The 21,297-nt window shown below is 31.7% G+C and overlaps 1 protein-coding gene across 1 annotated transcript in view; it reads left to right on the top strand.

The window, feature by feature from the left end:
- The window catches only part of NaCP60E (Na channel protein 60E), a 593,779-nt gene that overhangs the window by 340,514 nt on the left and 231,968 nt on the right, over positions 1–21,297 (top strand). The window lies entirely within an intron of this gene.

Raw genomic sequence — 21,297 nt, 5'->3', positions numbered from 1 at the left:
ATTTTACAGCTAATATTAGTCTATAACTCGATTTTTTAAATTACGCGTGGAAAACGAAGATGCTTTATATTATTTATTTACGTGGACATAAGCATGAAGATACAGTGGAAAGGTAGATTATACCCTTTAGAGGTTCCCTCCATTTACCACAATAAGGTTTTTTCAAAAATCTTCAACAATCAAATTTCGAATGTGAACTAATTTGAATGGATAATTTAGCGTATTGCTTTGACTTAGGAAATTCAAAAAAAGGTTGGAAACCGGTGATTTAATCACGCCTAGCCTATAATATAAGAGCTAGGCTGGGATTGCCATTAATAAGATGAGTACCATGATGTTATGATTTCTCTCGGTTTTGTAATAGCACCTCAAAAGTGAAAATAGCAACCATTGTAAAAATGTTTCCACTTAGCCAAAAGTTTAAATTTAATAGGTAAAAAGAAAATCATTTGTTTGTTTCATAAAAACTATGTATTTTTAATAAGACAAATATTCCCGGGTTATGAATAACCTGAAAATATTTGAATATCTCCTACTACCACCACAGTAAGCGGAAAATGTTAATTTTATTGGGATAGAGGACTTAGCCAGCCGAGGGATTGAACACACTACGCCTGGGTGGGATGCGATGTCATACTCAGCCATCGACCATGTATAATCAAGTATTTCAAAGGCATTTAAACCATTTAATTGTTTTAAGATGTTGTGAAGCTAACACAATATTTTTTTTTTGTTAAATGTGAATACCGCACACGAGTTCCAACCGCTCCCAACCGCCTGGAGCTGGTGAGACTATGGCATTTCCAATTCAGGTATGTTGGAGGCTGAAGGTAGTGGGGACGGGAAGAAGATGGGGAAAAAGATGGTGGGGAAGTACCTGGCTATTTAGATCTGGTAATCAAACATGGCTAAATCCATTTCAAGCAGTGTTTGAATTCTGAATGGTCGTCTTACATCGAGGCGATATTAACATTATCTTTCACATCAGAAGAGTAGTAATTAAAGAATTTCAAAAAACTAAAACCACAACAGTCATTTTTCAAGAGTCATTTTTTCCATTCGTCTCCCCTTTACCTTTGTTAATTTTTTATAAAATGAAATGATATAGAAAAAATATATTATATACTGTCTAGAAGCCTTGCCGCTTACTTGTTGAGTATTTGTTTACTTTTATTGTGTCTCTTGACAAGGAAATGGGTACAAAAAGTAAAGTTTATTGCACTATCGAGAGTATTCAGGTTTCAGTGAAGAAAATGCATTTTCATTGAAACTACCCCAGAGAGGACGAACCGATAGTGGGATGTAAATAAACTACTTTACCGAGCGAAGACCTTTTCAAAGTAAGAGATGGAATAAAGAATTCCAATGTAAGATTTTAACAATTTTTTTTTTTTTTTTTTTTTTATTATTTTAATATAGATCATAGTTACATTAAATCATACATATTTTGCAATATATCATATTTAGGTACATAGTTGGTCATGTATACCTTATCAGAAAAGAGGAGCTCTTGTGCCTGATAAGGGAGCCACGATTCTTACTTAGATTCAATGTTATGTGTAAAATATAAATATTATATATATATACATATTTTTTTTAATATAAGTTTTTTTGGAAAAAAAGTTTGATTTTATTTATTTGTTCTTGTTGGTTCGTAATACAGCGCAATTCGGAAGGGAGATTATTGTAGTTTTTTATGGCTTGGTAAATATAATGGTTTTGCATTTGAGTTGTTTTAAAGATTGGCGTAATAAATTGATTTCCATTTCTCATCAGTTTGTAAAATTCTTGATATTCTGTGTTATTTTTTTCTTTACACATTTTTATAATTGAAGTTTGCTTAAATATATCATCAATATTTGGTACTGGAAACAATTTAAAAAGCAATTTTGTTGGGAAAGTAGAGTTTTTTTTAAGTATTACCTTTATAATAATTTTTTGTGAGACTTTTACTGAGTGTAGGTTGTTTTTATAAGATCCTCCCCAACCTATGATTCCGTAAATAAGCAGGGAGTGGACAAGAGCATAATATACATTTTTTAGTATTTTCACATTTAAAATATTTCTTAACCTAACAAATATATATATACATTTCCTTATTCTCTTTACTAACTCCGTAATATGGCTTTTCCATTTCAAATTTTCATCGATGATCACACCAAGATATTTTATTTCAGAAGAAGAGTTGATTACAGTACAAATAGGATTAAGTAGTTTACAGTTGACATTGTCACAATTTTCATTATGGATTATGATATTTACTTTGTGTTTAGGTATTTTTTGTAGTGAAAATAATACATATGTTGTTTTTTTGGCATTAAGTGTGAGTAGGTTATTATCAAACCATGATTTTAAGATATTAATACATTCATTTGCAAGTTTGTTAACTAGTTCCCATGTTTGACCTTTTATTAATAAGACAGTATCATCAGCATAAGAGATTAATTCACCTTTGATTTTCTGTTGGAAAATGTCATTTACATACATTAGAAATAGTAATGGTCCGAGGACCGTGCCTTGAGGAATGCCAAATGTACTTGTTAGTGGTGTACTAAAGGTTTGGTTTAATTTTACAATTTGAGGTCTCTCTGTTAAGTAGCTTTCTATCCATTTAAGAGCTAAGTGGTCAATGCCATTTTCTTTTAATTTTAATATAAGTCTTTCATGGGAAATGCTGTCAAATGCTTTCTTTAAATCAATAAAAATTCCTATACATTTATTTGATTTGTCCAGGGCACTCTGAATACTAGATGAAATTTTTGCAATGGCATCTTGGGTACTTTTTCCCTCTGTGAAACCGAATTGATTTTCATTTATAATCGAGTTTTTTTTTAAGAATGCAGTTAGTCTTTTTTTAGCAATTTTTTCAAAAATTTTCGATATATTAGATAAGAGTGAAATGGGTCCATAATTAGAAATGTCCTCCGGGCTACCGGACTTAAATATTGGAGAGATTATGGTTTTCTTATACGTGCTCGGGAAAACTCCTGTCTTAAAGCTATTGTTTATAATATGAGAAATTGGTGTAGAAATATAATTTTTAATGATTTTTAGTGTTTTTACAGCGAGACCGTCAAATCCCGGAGCAGAACCACCTCGCATTTTTGATATAATTTGTACAATTTCAGACGGATTGGTTGGTTCGAAGAGTTCAAGTTTAGTTTCTATATTCGGAATATTTTCAATATACATCTTATTTATTTTTTTCACGGTAATTTTTTCTGCTAGACTCTTTCCGATATTTGCAAAGAAATCGTTAAAAGCGTTTGCTCCTTTTTTAGGTTCTTCAATACAGTTAATTATGTTATTGTTTTGTATTACACTCTTAATAGTATTACTTTTGGTATTTTGTTTATTTTCCATGATTTCATTGATTATATTCCAAACTTTCTTACTGTCATTTTCAGAATCATCAAGTTTATTTTTATAATAATTTTCTTTCGTGTTTTTTATGAGCGTGGTTAATTTATTTTTGTATTCTCTAAAATGAACATTTAATTTAATGTCTAGTGGTTTTTTTTTTGTTTCTTTATAAAGCCATTCTTTGTGTCTTATGGACACAACAAGCCCATGTGTTATCCACGGTTTGATTTTACGAAATTTTGCCGAATTTCCTTTTGGAATAATTTTTTTTGAATCATTTATAAAGTTCGTTAATCTATTTTCAAATATTTTACAGCACTCGTTGACGTTATCACTTTGGAGAATATCTAACCATAATTCAGATGACAATTTATTTTTCAAAGATTCGATATTAACAACAGATATTTCGTTCTTATTATTAGCAGTTTGTCCGCAATGTTGGTTTATCGCCTGAGGTATTATTGAATTGTAATGTAGCAAAGTCATGTAATGGTCGGTAATTGAGGTTTTTATAATTCCCGAGTTTAAATTATTTATATCCTTGATATTTGTGAAAATGTGATCAATGCATGATGGACGTTGCCCATTGACGTTTCTGGTGTAAGAGTTAATACACGACACATAATTCAATTCCGCCATCATATTTAATATTTAAGTAGTTGTAATATATTTAAGTAGTTGTCAATATTTAAGTAGTTGTCAATCCCGACACTATGACAAATTTTTACTATTCAATATATGGAATAATATTATTCAAAATTATATGAAAAACCGATTCAAATATATAATTGCTGTTTGGGGGATCCTTTTGAGGAGAGGGTGGAGTGAACATAAGTCTTTAAAGGACCCATGTTGTAAGTGGGAGGAAACACAAGAACGACCGTATTCATGTTACAACAATATATCACCAAATACAATAATGTTGGGGCGCGTTTGGTATGTTTCACGACAACGCACCGGTGTTGATTTGAACAACTATGCTAATTCCTCGCATCTTCTATTGATATCAGTAGAACAAGGACAGTTTTCCTACGTGACGTCTGTGCTTTAAAGATTTCAAATATATATTTTTTCATATCCCCACTCACTCATTTACTAAAAAAAATAATTTGATCCCTTACTATTTATTTAACTCCCCTCTTATAGTAATAGTTTAAGCCTGAATAGAAAATAAAGGCACGTTAATATCTCAGTGACATTATTATAACCCTGAATAGAAAATACAGACACGTTAATATCTCGCTGAAACATCATAACCCTGAATAGAAACTACATGTAAGTTAATATCTCACTGAAAGCATTATAAGCCTGAATAGAAAATACAGGCACATTAATATCTCGCTGACAGCATTATAACCCTGAATAGAACATACTGGCACGTTAATATCTCGCTGACAACATTATAACCCTGAGTAAAAAATACAGGTAAGTTAATATCTCGCTGACAACATCATAACCCTGAATAGAAAATACATGTAAGTTTTTTTTCCGCTGACAGCTTTATACCTTGAATAGAAAATACAGGCACATTAATATCTTGCTTACAACACAATAACCCAGAATAGATAATACAGGCACGTTAACATCTCGCTGACAACATAAATTTATGACAATTTGCTCCCCGTCAACGGAAAGATTCATATTTCAAGTTTAACAAGAACTTACTCTTGTCAAATGAGTGTGCTTTATTCCGATGTAGGCTAAATTATAAACGTTGATAATTTGTATTTATCTCCAATTTTACTAGTCCAAATAATCCGATTAGGATCCAGAAATCGAGGTTCAACAACAAATGAGATAAATTTAGTCAAAAGCTGATAAATAGGTTACGTGTCGGTCGTAATTTTTCATAACTTGGGTAATATTTTTTTTTAACCTCAACTCTGATATCTTAATTCTTCTATTGAGGATTCTATAATAATGTCGTACGGCCGCGAGTCTATTTGTACAACCCATTATCTTGACTAAATAATCTGTTCTTGAAAAAGAAGTTAATACAATCAACAATTTAGGACAAGTTGTTTCACAGTTTGAACAATTTATAAAATTTCAAAGTTGATCTTCAAGTTCTGTGAAAGTTCTGTTTAAATTCTGCAATTATTTCAGATTTATATCAGGCCGATAGTGATATAATTACATAACTTGAATAGAAACTTCACAGAACTTGAAAATCAACTTTTCAGAAATTTGATAAAATGTACAAATTCTGTGAAACAACCCATCGACTTTTTCTAAAATAAATATTTAATTTTTATTAGAACAATTTTTTTTTAACTTTTAAAGATTACAGACATCGATATAATATTGAAACAGAACAAGATATATTAGAAACAGAACAAGACACAGAATATAAAAAAGATAACTGTCTCAAATGGGAATTGAACCCAGAACCTCTGTCTTACCGGAGCAACGTCTTTATCAACTCGACCATTGTGACCTAATTATTATACGTTAAATTTATCGATCTCATATTTCAAATTCTGAATTTCTAATTTTGATGAAAATTTTTTTCATTTTTGTGAAATTTTAAACATTTGATATACTGATAATTTAGTGGAACAGAATCATGAAGTAAAATTTGCTGGGAAAATTTTGTAAAACCCATGCAGATTAACAGTATTATCCAAATCTTAATAATTATTATTACTAAGGTATCTCATTATAACCTTCTTGTAATCATATTCCGTGCAGTTGAACACATCTACTATTTCTGAGAAAATATTGCCAACTGCATGCAATCTAGGTACAAGCGACTATCTAAATGACTCAGTCCTGATATTATTGTTGCAATTAAAAATAATTTTCCGTCGAGTAGTTCTAGTTGGTATATCGAAGGTGATTAGGAAGTAAATCAGGTAAATAAATTAAGGGTTACACCAACTTGGCGCTCGAAAAAAATAGGAATAAAAATAAAAATAAGTTTTTATTCAGTTATTAAATTTATTTAATTATATACATAGTATTTTATTGAATAATTTGAAATAATAACTAGCAAAAAATTTAAAATAATGACGACACATGACGTGGTATCCACCATTCTGCGTCACTTACCATTCTTTACTTGAAACGGTTTGTCAGATACCATAGATTACATGCCTCAAATCGTCCGTTAAACTATGCTCACTAAGTGATCTCCAGCGATAGAAGATATCAGAAAACACAGTTTACACGGAAAAAACGATTTTCACAAAAATGTCAGTTAACATTATCTGCATACAATATGTAGAAAATAGTAACGTTGTCTTTGATAAATAATTCGCGAAGATGTTTTCATGAACTTTCAGAACAGATTTTCTCTTTCGTGGCTAAGCTGTGACACAATATACGAGAAATTACAGGAGTGTCATAAGGCGAGAATGGTAGAAAAGAAAAGGGAACAGAAGATTGACTAGTTTGTTAATACACTAACGTGATTATTTTTTGGTTTATTATACAGTGTTGCTTCCTCTTTCTTTATTCAACGTTGCATTAAGGAAATTCAACATGACATAACACAAAATTTTATCGGGATATTACTATTGGTGGTGAAAATTTCAAATCATATCCGAAATTACACACTGTTGATATAATGGTTGCATCGTGTAACATATTCTTGTTATATTCGTAAATTACTGCCTTATCTATATAGTAGGAATAAAATATATAAGATGTAAAAAGTAGATTTGCTTATAATTTCATCGCTTCAAGTCATTTTTATTCCAATTAACTTCCAAAATTTATTGTTATTAAGTTTAATTTGTAGAACTCCATTTTAATTTTTATTTTTTATATATTCAATAATATTGTTATTGGGTTTATAAAAACAGTTTATTTTTAAACAAGTTCTGCTGTGTAATTTAAACAAGTTCTGCAGTTTGATAATGCCTTCAGAGGGCGAAACAGCTGTCACGCGTAATAATAATTACACAGCAGAACTTGTTTAAAAATAAACGGTTTTTATAAACCCAATAACAATATTATTGAATATATAAAAAAAAAAAAAAAAAAAAAAAAAAAAAAAAAAAAAAAAAAAAACTTCCAAAATATTTTCTATTTTAAATTAATTTACTATCGTGTCCAGTGATTCAGTTAAAATAACTAATAAATACGAAGACAAATTGGATTATTTAAAAAAAATGTTTTCAAAGAAAAAAGTTTTTAAACAATAATGTTTTTAAACTAAAATTGTTATTAAACAAAAAATGTTTTTAAATGAAAAAATTATTTAATAAAAAAAAAAAGATTTAAACAAAAAAAATGGAATACAGTGTAGTAATATTATTAAACGTTTATTCGAAAATCAAATAAAATGTGCATTTATATTGGATGGAAGCATTAGTGTGAAACGTTTTGGTTTCCAATGAAACAGTTATTAGACAAATATACATTATTTATTTTTATACGAGATTATATTTTGTTAAACACTTGAGTTAGTTATTGTCTAAAGTAAATGGAGTGTAAGGTTCAAATAAACGAAAACATTTAATATATCAATATTCTTGCATTCACAGAGGAGACACCTCGTAACATCACCGTTAACGGTGAGAACGCCATTGAATTGCTACCATTACAAGGCTGCTATTCAAAAGCTCGTTGGGGGTTGTTTCGTGTTCGCCCTTTTCTTCTAAGCTTTCTCATTTAAATTAAATTACCATAGTTTATATTAAACTTGAGGGAACGTCTCATGTAAATAACAACGCTGCTCTTCAAAAATGACTACTTATACAATTCAATCAACCGAATTTCTTCTGTCGAGATACATCTTTTCTGTTCTTGAAATACATCTTTTTTAAAACTTTAAAACGCTATAACCTTACGCGTTAACCTAAAATGTAAAAATTTCAAATATTATTAGGTATGTCTAGTGATGAAAATATACACATATTTTGATTCTCATATCTCTCACAAAGGGTCGTTAATAAATCAATAGGCCAGTGTGTAGGTTCTACGTTTTGCAACAGACAATTTTATAATGATAAAAATCTCATCTAAAATACGCTGTAAAAATAATCTTGTCATTGTTGAAAAAGCCCAATAAACAACCTTTTCAGGGCGGATGTTAAAGTTTTGTTTTGATGAGTATTTGTGTAAGTTATAGTCTGGCTTTCGTGATGGTATCGGAACTTTTACGGCTCGGGCTGTTTCCTTCGTAACGGCATTAAACTGCGGATCTGCCGATAGGGCTGAAAGTTCGTGTCACTTACGCCTGTCTGCTTCTAGCCGACTACCACCTGTCAGTTTACATGACGGGAGAATATTGTTTAAGGTTGTAATTAAGACTTTAATATTCTAGGAAAAATAAGCTGTGTTTCTGGCTCATTTTAAGGTTAGGTTTACGTTGCATTTTGCATCTGACATACTTATTCATTTTTAAATTATAATCGTAGATGGCTTTGCCTGACATTTTACCAAAATGATTCAAAAGATGAACTTATGAATGAACGAACATTTATATTGCATTTGGTAGTATGTGGGCGCTTCTACGTCTGCACGGTTAAGTTCGCAAATATGTACATGTACCTACAGGTACATCTTTACAAACGTACCTGTGAAGACAAATATGTACATGTACCTACAGGTACATCTTTACAAAAGTACCTATGCAGACAAATATGTACATGTACCTACAGGTACATCTTTACAAACGTACCTGTGCAGACAAATATGTGCATGTACCTACAGGTACATCTTTACAAAAGTACCTGTGCAGACAAATATGTACGTGTACCTACGGGTACATCTTTACAAACGTACCTGTGCTGACAAATATGTACATGTACCAACAGGTACATATTTACAAACGTACTTGTGCATACTGACAATGGTAAAATAACGAACGAATGAACATTTTTAACTACAATATTCACATTAGCGGCACCTCCCGACTGTATAGAAAAAAATTACCTTTTATAGCCCAAGGTTTGGTTGAATTTGTGACTTGTTTGATTATGAATTTTTCTATTTCTTTTTTATTCGATCCTCTGTTCTTCTTGGAGCTTTATTTACTTTTAATGTACATATTTATGACCCTTGTTAATAATGGTGCTATAATGATGGTAACATGTTCATCTTCTTGGTATCGTTGGAGAGTTGATGAATTTTATAAGTTTAGGGATGCTGAGGTTACTTATTAAGGTTTCGTGTCATGCAGCATTCTATAGAATCATTAATATTCAAATTGATAGACCATCCAATCAGCGAAAGGGGGATAATCCAAATTTCGCGGAGTGCGGGAGATGATGTGACAGTATACAGGCAACTCCCATTGTAATATCACTATAAATAATGTTTTTAAAGTTCCACTGTGTAAAACCAGACTTGCGTATTTTATAACACCAAAAATGTATAATGTTCTCTATAAGACTACAGAAATTGAATGTAAAAGTAAATCCTCCTACAAAAAATATAAAAATGTAATAAAGTCTCGGATAAATACCATTGATACACATACCTTTTTACTTGCTGTAACATCTGACCTGCTGTAACATCTGAACTGATGTATCTTAACATTTTTCTTTTCTTTTTTTATATTTTTCTAATCTTCTTAATGTATGTATGTGAGTAAAAATTTTAACTTTAACAAATGGTTGGTTTTTTTGTTGTTTTTTTTGTTATTTTGTTAAATGAGTTTTACTTTACTTTTTAACTGTTTGATGAATCATATTGAGTCTTGGATAAATACCATTGATACAAACATTTACTTGCCGTAACGTATATTGGACTCCAAACTACACAACCGAACCCAAGAATTCTGCCAAGAACATTGACGAATATTAAGAACAATTTTATAAAAGATAGCATTGATGAGTTCATTCCAAAACATGTTTTACCAATTTTACAGCACAATCTTGTAAGCAACAATCAATGAGCAAGAAAATGACACCCCTTTGCCTAACATCATTTCCTTCATCACTAATAAAGTTCAAAAAACTTCTGATGTGTTTACCCACGCAGAGAACTTTACTAAATATATCGCAAGTTCACAATTTGCTCAATAAATATAAAAAAAGTATCATCGTCAAATATCCATTAGGCGTTATGATTTCGTCAATTTGTCAACAGAAGTTTGCCGAAGCCATCATTCATCGATTATGTATTTAAGAAATTCGTGGAACTTCTCTTGGGTACTCAACTCATAAATACGACAGACATTATTGCAGTGGGGTTCAGTTGGGATTCAGCTAACCAAATATTATTAATTCTAACTAATATTTCTAAGAATTTTTTTTTGGAATTTTTTAATTTTTATTTATTTATTTATTTAAACGTCATATAATGGCTTTTACAATAGAGTGATTACATTATTATAGAGCGATTTCGTTACTTGTGAGTGTGAATATAACCTTTTTTCGATATTTTTGTGTATTATATAATTGATATAAAAACATACATAGCAAACGGTCTCCGCGGTTGAGTGGTTACCTGAGACCCATGGCTACGAATTCGTAGGTGACGGGTTCAAATCCCAACGTGCGCAAGTAAATTTCTTATGATTATGTTGTTTTATCTCGTAACATACTCATGTAAAATAATAAGTGGTATATTTGCGGCACAAAAAGTGGTAGATAATAACTTTCAATATCATCCAGGTGAAAGACTACATTTCAGAATCAAAAAATTACTTGAAATGGCTTTATCCGCATTTGTAGACCAAATTTGAAAAGCCAGTTTCTTATTTCTATTTTACTTACCATCTTCTCCATCTCTTTCTTCTCTCCGCCACTTGCAGCCTTATATATTACAACCCATCCCAATTAGAGATGTCATAGTATCATCTAGTGAGTTAGGAGCAGTTGGATTATCGCTTTAATACGATAATAACACATTATTGCGTATTGCGTGTATTAAAATCCTTTTTTTAATAATTTTTTAGGAATCTGTAAGGGGTTATGGTTTGCAAAGATGATAAAACCTTTAAAAACGCCCCAAAAGACGCTCTCAAAGTCTTTTGAAAAAGTGGAATATAATGATATTTGATAGGCGTTACGGATGAAAAAAGAATGAGGTACGAAAGGAGAGAAGATATACGAGTAAATAATGTAGGATAAGGTCGGGAAGCCAGAAGTCAAGATGCCGAGGGTGGATCGATTAGCGCTGTAGGGAAATACACGGAAAATACCATTAGTTTTGATTAGAATCTTGTAAAGTGTTCCACCTATTTTGGTAAATTTATTTAAAGTTTTTTTCGTTATTTGAAACATCAAAATCAAGATATTCTCCGGTGTTTTTCGCTGAACGAAAAATAACAATGCGGACATTAAAGTTGGTGCAACATTTGCTCTTACAAACGAACGTTCCGATATTATCCTGTCGATATTAGAAACTAATTGTGATTGTGCTTTCTGCACGTAGCGCAGTGCGCAGATGTAAATAAGACTCGTTACAAAGACAACATTAGTTAAGAATGCTGTAATTTGTGTAGCCGTACATTTGTTCATATTCATTAGGAAAAACATGCGAGGTTTACAATAAATCCTTGTGGAATTTCTGCATTTCTTGGCGCATAACGTAAATGTGTAATGGTGTAGCAACTTTCTTACTGATCTCCAGTTGAGTAGTTTTGAATTTGTCGCTCCTTGTGATGTAATCAAGGTATTATTTTTGTGTCAATTTTATAAATAACCCCTACAATCCATCTCCGTTCAGGACATTTCCAATAGAAGAATCATTTTTATTAATTGGCTTACAGGATAATCTGCTAAGCCAATCTTTATAAATAAAATTGTTAATGTTCGTTTTATTCAAAATCTTAAATCTACGAAAGTTCTTCTCCGTTTGCTTTGTAATTTTGACACATCGTTTCATTTGAATACGCGTGTGTTTTTATATACCTATATTATATAGATTTCACCTGTGACGGGTGAAAACGTGATTTTTCGCTACCAAAGGTAAAAACATCAGTTAAAAAAAAGCAAAATCTGTCGGACTAACATTTTTTTTAAAAAACAGTGCTATCTGTTGGAAGTAAATGCAATTCGCGCTATTATAATTGTTTCTCTATCTGCATAGACAGCAACACGAGGCTTGGTACAGCTAGTAGTTTTATATATAAAAAAAAATCATTTAAGGGTATACCTAAATGCATTCATAATCTGCTCTTTTATAGATGGCGCTCATTCAATTATTTTAGGGAAAAACGCTTTTTCCTAGTTATGCTTTAAAATATTAAAAAAAAATATTGATTTGGGCGTAAGCAACATACGTACATATGCAATATGAATATGAATTAGTAATTTTTTCCGTATACAAACAATATTGTATCGGTGATTTAATACAATATTATATTTCTATACCTTTCTTGGAAGAACTTTTATGCACGGACCAAAATATTTATTCATATTGCGTATGTACGTTAATTAGCGCCATCTATTAAAGAGCTGATTATTATTATTTTTTTAAATTCTTATTCCAGATCTCGGGGAGGGTGGTGTAAACCCACGAGCTCCATATTATACATAGAATATATATATATATAAAGTAAATATAAAAAAATATTGGAAGATAATACATACACAATAAACGAAAACAAAAGACAATAATAATAATACAAAAAACATAATGAGATTAAAGTTTTTTAAAAAGAAAAAATATATAATAATATATATATATATTTTTTTATCTATGACATCAGGATTTGGCTCCATCGCTTGTAAATAAGTCCCTGCCAGAAGTGCAGTGCTGCCATCACAAGACCGTTTTCGCTCGTGGCTAGTCGTGTTCGAAAGCTGGTGATCCGTTTTTTCATTAGTGCTCGGAATCCGGGAGCACGCCCTTCTACAAACATCTCAGTGGCACTGCAGTACCAGGACAGCCCAAAAAGTATTCGGTAGGAATTGTTGTACTGTACTTCCATTCTTTTTAGAGATGCTTTGTTGAAGTTGGTCCACAGCTCCGAGGTATATAGGCTCGTGCAGTATGTGTTAAAAAGTTGCCTTTTTGCTTTTGGGCTACACTTTTTAAATCGTCGAGAAATCATATTTGTCGCTCAATATCCATATCATCATTGAGCTCCGCTGTTACGATGTGTCCTAAGTATTTGACCTCCGGTTTTTCAGTTATTTTTGTGCCGTTTAGGCTGACGGGTAGTACTTTTGTAGGGCCTGCGCCCGTTTTCAATACTACTAACACAGATTTAGTTGGGTTGTAAACCATGTTATGTTCAGCGGCATATTCTTCGCATATCTTTAATAGCTTTCTCAATGCTTTAATGCTTGGAGACAAAATAACCATGTCATCTGCGTACGCAATGTTATTTATGCAAATGTTCCCTAGGTAACAACCTACATTCGCCGAGGTGAGTTTATTGCTTAAATCATTCATATAGACCATAAACAAAATTGGTGATAAGCTTCCCCCTTGTCTGACGCCGCATTCCTTGAATTCTTTTAAGTACCTTTATATTCCCTTTATACGATTAATTATAAAGCAAATATTGTTAAATTTTCATGTTTTTACATAGTCGATAATTTCAGTAAAGAAGACTTGAAACTAAAAGTTTTTAATAGCAATCTTTAATCCTTTTATGGGGCGCTAGGTCTGAACAAAGGCTTCGGAGTAAAGTAAGGCTACGAGCCATATCCAAGAGGCGTGGAAAAGTGATCCTTGAAAAATGCCAGAAGGGAAAGTGCGGCACGTAAAGCAATTATCATTAAAGCGGGCTCTTAACTCTCTACCACAAAGGAGCAGGAAATACAGACAAACTGTGGGTTCCTAAAGTTTCATTTCATACAAAGGTGTTATATATATATTTTTAACATTTTAAATTTACTATTTTAAATTGATTACCAGGACCACAGAACTAGAAAAATTCATCAAATTTTAATGTTAAAATTAAAGTTCTGTGAATGTTCAGTTACTATTGAAGTAGCGCAATAAAACTGACCAATTATGGAAAAATATATATATTTTTAATTTGATTACCGTACAAGAGTCCCAACAGCTCCCAATCGTCTTGAGTTGAGCCTATGACATCCCCAACTGGGGTATGTTGTGAGCCTGAAGGGTATTGGGGAGGGGAAGATATTCAAGAGCCATTCAAATCTGGTTACCAAACACGGCTGAAGCTATTTCAAGCAACGTTTAAATTCTGAATGATGCTCTTACATCCGGGCGATACTTAGTTTATATTTTGCTCTGGAACGTGCCGCAAGTCTACTATATATATTTTTTAAGGAATAAATTTTGATATAACACAATTTTATCAAATAAATTATTACTTGTCGGGATTTGAATCCGCGACCTTTGGTTTGCTAGTCGGTGGCTTACCCCTCGACTACGGAGGCCGTCAAATCGGAATAATAACATAACATTAATAACTCTCACAGAACTTAACATTGAATTTTCAATAATTGTTAAATTTTTCGTGAAACAACAGGCCCTAATCGATTGCAATTATTGACTGTAATATTTACGGCTACCACCTTTCATGATAAAACAGATGTGACAGTTCAAGCTACAAGATATAGATGGCTCTAGTGTAGATAAATCATAGATATTATATTTGTTCTTCTGTACCGATTAGAACTTCAAAGTCTAAATAAAAGACAATGTTTTGATGTCAAGGAAGCGTTTTTATTTGTAGAAACAATACGGGTTAGGTTACTTGAAATTATCCGTTAATACAGGTTAGGTTACTCAAAAACCTCAATTGTGCAATCAAAATAAAGGAAAATTTAGAAACTGGCCGAGAATAGACGCTCAACGGAGAACGTTAAATTTCAAAAATTTAAACTGTCGCTGATCGTCAACCAACCATGTGATGGAGGTTGCAACATTCCAATTCAAGAAGTGTTTGCAGTTATAGATACCTAGTTTTAAATATATTCTAGTCAAAGCGAATGGAAATTTTATTTGATTGACTTGTATCAATATACATTCGAGTGGAAAATATCGCTTTATCAAACAATTGCATGGATAATTATCTTCTCTCTCCTGTATTTCAGTCGTTATCTTGGTAAAATTACATTTATCGGGAAAAAAAGGATGAGCTTAGGTACACAATATAAAAATAGGTTCTAACGGAATATTCACATACACATAGTTAGCTGGGAAAACTCATTGTACACAGCGCGTTGATAAAGGTCAAAAGTCACTGATGTAGTTAAAGCTTCGTATAAGCTTCTAGAAAGTTATGGAAAAGAGAATATCAGATTATGAAGAAAATTTCAAAGCGGACGGGACCAAAATAAATCACATCAGTGGTAAGATTGATTGAATGAACTAACTGATTAATCAAAATTCAAATCACTTCTTAGTGGATAGAATTCCGCACTGCTCTGTGTTGGTACACATCATCCTTCTAATTAATAAACTGTTACTCGTTTGCATGTAATATTACCAAATCGTATTCCTTCTTCATTCTTAATTCTAATTTGGTTTCCGGTTCTCCAATTCATTAGTAAAGCGGTTACTCAAGCTTTGGTCAAAGATACCATTAATACCAAATAAAAAAAGCTTTTAACTATCATAAACTTCATAAAATAGTCTTACACTAGCGCTTTACTCTCATAATACGAGTATATCAACACAGTAACAAATAAAGGATTAAAAAATGTTTGGGTTCATTCTCCGTAATGGTCGAGACTGTAAAAATATATCAACTTTACAAATCTCGTGTTCTTCTTTAGTTCGAAGTCAGGTCGAATATAATTATTTTATCAGGTTCCATCACTTTAAAATGCTTTCCGATTCCATTGAACAAATTCAGCAAAAATATATAAAAACAATAAACTCGGTCTACTAATAGAAGCTATAAATTACAATCATTTGATTAAAGAATTCAAATTATTAAAAACTCTATTTTTAAAATGATTAATGAAATTATAGACAGACCTGATTTATTGAGTCTAATCACCTTCAACATACCAACTAGAACTACTCGATCGAAAATCAGGGTTGGTATCAGAACTGTATGGCGGACTGCAAGCCTTGCCTACTTCCTTAACTTCTTTATTCAGTATTCCATTAATTATTCATTTTCCAATCCTAATACTGGCATACATGATAGTACAAGAAGTACGGAACATTTCTCTTGGGTTCCTAAACCTGTCCATCGTTGTTGCTGATGTCACAAGTAGTTTTTTTCTAAAGACAAAATGAATAAAATACATCAAAATCATTTTGTTCATTAGAATTCTGTGTGCTCAATTCAGCCTCCTGTTGTTAATAGTGTAATTTGCCGTTTATTGCTTAACGCATAAATTACTGAGAAAAACTTTGAAGAACGCTGAAGAAGAACGTAAAGAAAGAAGTATGATGATGTGTTTTAAACTTCCTTTTGCTGGTATTAATTCATGAACTAGTATAAATAACACCATAATTCAAGTTCTTAGACTATTTTTCAGATGTTTATGAAATAAAATATAATAATAATAATATTTGCTAAATTTATATAGCGCCGTTTTCGTGAGAAATCACCTCAAGGGCGCTGTACAAATATATTTCTTAAATAGTTAATGGTGCTGCCACACGCAAAGCTCACATCAACAGATAATATAAAGCACAATAGCGCTCGCCATACAATCCCATACAGACCCGACACACGTAAAAAGATAACGCGCTATAAGTGTGGTTCTGAACTTCGCTAACCGAATTTATTTTACGTAACCGCTCCCGACGCGATATTTGAAAAGTTATGCGTCCCCCTCTCCGCCGTAAAAAGGAGAGGGGGTCATTTTAATTGCGGAGCTACCGACTAAGTTCCGTGTTCCCTTTGACAGCCATGACATAAGCAGCCTAATAATGCATTTCTTATTTATTATGTTAGCTCATATCGTCATGTGTGCTAGTAAATTTAGAAACATAAAAAAAAACTTTATTTGGCAAACATACTTAACATATATTTAAAATATAAATATAATCAATATTTGAATTTGAAGTAAACAAATTTTCGCCCTTTCAAAATTAATCATATTTTTAACTCAGTATGTTTATATGGTAATATCATTCGGTTTTTTGATAAAGTTGGACGGCCTGATACCTACATAGAGAAGCTTATAGTTTGTTCGTTTGTTGATTGTTTTCAATTGTTTTCCTGGGTAATCTGGTTTGCTCTCGTCAGCTCTCGTGCTCTCTTCTCGTTCCCTGCCCTGGTGTTGGTCCTTGCCGCCTTTGCCTTCGACATTTTTGGAAATCGACTTGAGCTTATTTTACAATAATTTATTATATGTCGCTTTCGTCGATCGGCGTGCGAACTGCGAATTTCCTGATTCGACGGAGAGGTTATGTCAGGTTATGTGAAAATGCGCTATTTACGCGCAGATTGTTTAAAATCTAAAAAGTTTATAAATAGCATTTATAATTATATAGTCAACTGAGCACTGCTGGCGGCATCATCATCTGAGGATGAGCTGTCCAACAGATCCAGCAATAGGCGACAAGTATCATCCATTTCGAAAACGTGCTCAAGCTGTCAGTAAGTAAAGTTGTCACTTTGACAGATGAAATTATGTTCCTCGGCCGCTCTCGAATTCAACTGACCCCCTCTCCTACCATAGGAAGAAATATTTGATAGCGTCGTGTGTCGGTAGAAAAGATGATGCGCTGTACATTAACTTTTGATGTGAGCTTTGCGTCTGGCAGCACCATAATACTAGAACTACTGACTTATCTCTAAGACTTATATCTAGTGACTTACGACTAAGGCCTATAACTACTATCTTAACGACATATATACGAGTATTTACATATTTAGCAACTTACAACTAAAATTAATATTAACAATCTAATCTTACTAACGCCAGAAGAAGAAGGAAGTTCCATTATATTAGGGTATTTTTATTGTTAGCTGGATATATATGTTAAATAAATGAAATTAATGAATAAAATCAATCGTCAATCTTAAACGCATTTAGGTGATTCATCTGCCAACAATTAAACCGATTGACTTAAATAAACACAAAACAAGTTCGTCTTTCAATGTATATGTCAATCTCATTTTTCAAACAGTTTGCAAATTTAAATTTTAAAGAAGTTCGTTTTAGACCAAAATCTCCAGTGTATTTAATTCGAACGCGAACAATATTGTTAAACTAAAATCGAGACTAAAAAGAAAACTCATTTTTCCTTATAAGTAGAGCAACTTTTCTAGCACGGCTTAACCTTCTTTCACATTACTTTCTTCTTCGTCTACTACGTTCTCTTTCCTTTTTTTAACTCGCTACCATTCTGAACTTAATTCCAAGCGACTTTTAAGATAACATCTCCATGTTGGAAGTATTTCGAAGATTTTTCTTTTTTTCTGATTTTGCCTTATGAATATTCATACTTTTGCATATAATTTGAACATTGATCTCAAGAGGATCTGTTACATTGGTAAATATGATTTTTTTTAATTTTCGCAATGAAAATTTAGAAAGAAACTATTGACGTATGATTTCGGTACTAGCACGCAATAATTTTCTTACACACCCGTTATGGATCATTGAACTACATAAACAAAGGTCACATATACATATTTGCCTATTTCTGCCATTACCAAAACCAAAACAGATTACTCATCTCTTAATAATGCAAATCCTAAATGCAATTGTAATTTTGAAAGTAATTTGCATGTCACTTCAAAAATATTTTACTTAAAATTACAATAATATTATAAAAATAACATTTGGGCACACTTTTTGAATAATTCGGTTGCAATACATTATCGAGTACGTTTTGGGTCATCGTGCATCGTTTTGATGCCACCTTTTTAGTCTGACTGAAAAATTCAATAAATTCGGACTTTTCCGTGGCGACAATTATTTTGGCTAAAAACGTGATTGCAATCCATTTCCTAATAAAATATTAGTCTTTTCAGAATATGCGCTTTTCTTGATAAATATAGTGACGAAACGCGACAATATTCTAATTTTTATATTAACACGTGTTCCGACATTCCAATATCATTTTTGTGTTTTACCGACATTTTTTTTAAGAAAATTGCCAGTTCCTTCGTTAAAGGCCTGCAGTCCCGTTTTTACCAGGAATATGAATAATTTGACCACATTTTAATAAATTTGCAATATTTTAAATCAGTAAGTTTTCTCCGATGATAATAATACAAAAAACTGCTGGAGGTTTCGCTTTGTAAAACAATATAGTGAAATTTATAGAGAGAGAGAAAATGTTCTTTATCTTCAGCTCGAAGTTCTGCTTCAAAATAACAACAATTTTGTTGAGTTTTTCCTACACCGTAAAATCATGAACATTAATTGAAAAAATCTTATGTCAAGACTCATCTTCATCGATATGAAGATGTACATGTTTGAAATCATGGTACCTACCGTCAATCCTAAAAGTACACTAATTGTTAGAACTGAGCTGTTAAGACCTAAAATTATTGGAGTAGTTTATTTATTTATTTATTTATATAAGTTGTACATTTATTTATAACAATTACATTAGGTAATAAAACCTAGGACGTTATAATTGTACCATTTATGCAGTGTATATGCAATGCCAAAAATCTCGCAAATGCGCTATAGGACACAAAAAATAAATCTATTTTTTTATCTACCGCATTCAAAAAGCACGTAGCTCTCCCCACAGGTGAGTTCATAAATAAATTAGTGCGGCTTGCTCTACTATATAGAAGATTGTGATGACGTCCTCGAGAGTGAGACTCTGGTACAAAAAAAATTAATTGGGCCAGTATCTCATTATTAGATAAGTGACCGTTTATTAGTTGGAAAAAATATTTAAGCAAAGCAATACCTCTACGTGTCTCTAGGGAGTGGTAAGTGGTCATGCCTAATATATAAATCGATGGGTAAAGCCAAGGGTAACGTCCATAGAGCCGCGAGAATAAAAACCTTATGAAAAAAAATTATGGACTCTTTCAATGCGTAAAGTGTATGTTAATTCATGTGGAGTCCAGATGATTGTTGTTGTTATATTATAATTGTTCCGACGAAGGGAATAAGTGCAGAGATTTTAAAACCTTATACCCAATACCTTTTTTATTTAAAATGTTAAAAATAACTGCCTGGAATACGTTTGGTTGCGTTATTTCTTCGTTTGTAGTATCCTCTGCGTTTATATAATCCAAACCGCAGACAAACTTAAATTAATTCATTCTTCTACGACTCTCTAGAGGTGTTTTTCAAAGGGGTTAATTTTAGGTCTTGTCCAGTTTAATTTTTTTTTAATACAAACTTTGGTGTTAGGAACGCCTGGAAATAAAATGAAGAGTGAGATTAGTTTTCGGGTTCAAAAGTGAGAATTTTTAGCGTTAACGACTAATTATTTCTCTCTCTGGGGATAAAAACACAATGAATTCAAAGAATCTTGCTTTTACAGTGAGCATTACGTATGAGATGGTATTTTTTTTTCCGATAGCAATAATATCAACAAAATAGAAAAACTATCCATTATTGTGCTGTTTCGGTTGAAATTCTACCTTTTTTATGGTCAATGTAAAAATTACAAAAATTGAAAATAAATATATTTATTTTAAAAGATAACAGTTTTGGTGATTTTCTCAACTACCAGACTAGGCAGATATCTTTATTATGGTAGTCGTACACGATTTATGTCATAATAACAAAATAATATTTTGTAGAACAAATAATAAGACTTAAGGGAAAGGGACATGTTATGGTAACACAAAAAAATTAAAAATACATATTATTATAGAAACAATATTAGAAATATAAATAAATACATAAATTATTCCAAATTATTTTATATCATTATTTTTTTTCTCGAAATCAGGTTAAAAGTGGTACGTACTTATCTATAAATTCTATATAGTGTTTTTGATGCTCGGAGTGCATACTCTCAGTATCGCTCTGGGGAAAAACCACCATTTAGATTCGATACGCCGCTATTTACCAGTTTCTAATCAACCTAACCTAACCTAACCTAACTTAACATAATACATACTTCTGCAATCGCCTATGCGGTAGTATGTTTAAGAAATTGTTAAAAACTCACTACATATTTGCTTAGATACAGACTTATAACTTGTTAAGTAAT

The sequence above is a fragment of the Hesperophylax consimilis genome, chromosome 13, assembly GCF_061612785.1.
Source record: "Hesperophylax consimilis isolate HC1 chromosome 13, BYU_Hcon_1.0, whole genome shotgun sequence".
Lineage (NCBI taxonomy): Eukaryota > Metazoa > Arthropoda > Insecta > Trichoptera > Limnephilidae > Hesperophylax > Hesperophylax consimilis.
The sequence above is the reverse complement of the archived record's forward strand: the minus strand, read 5'-3'. Positions and strand labels throughout refer to the sequence as shown.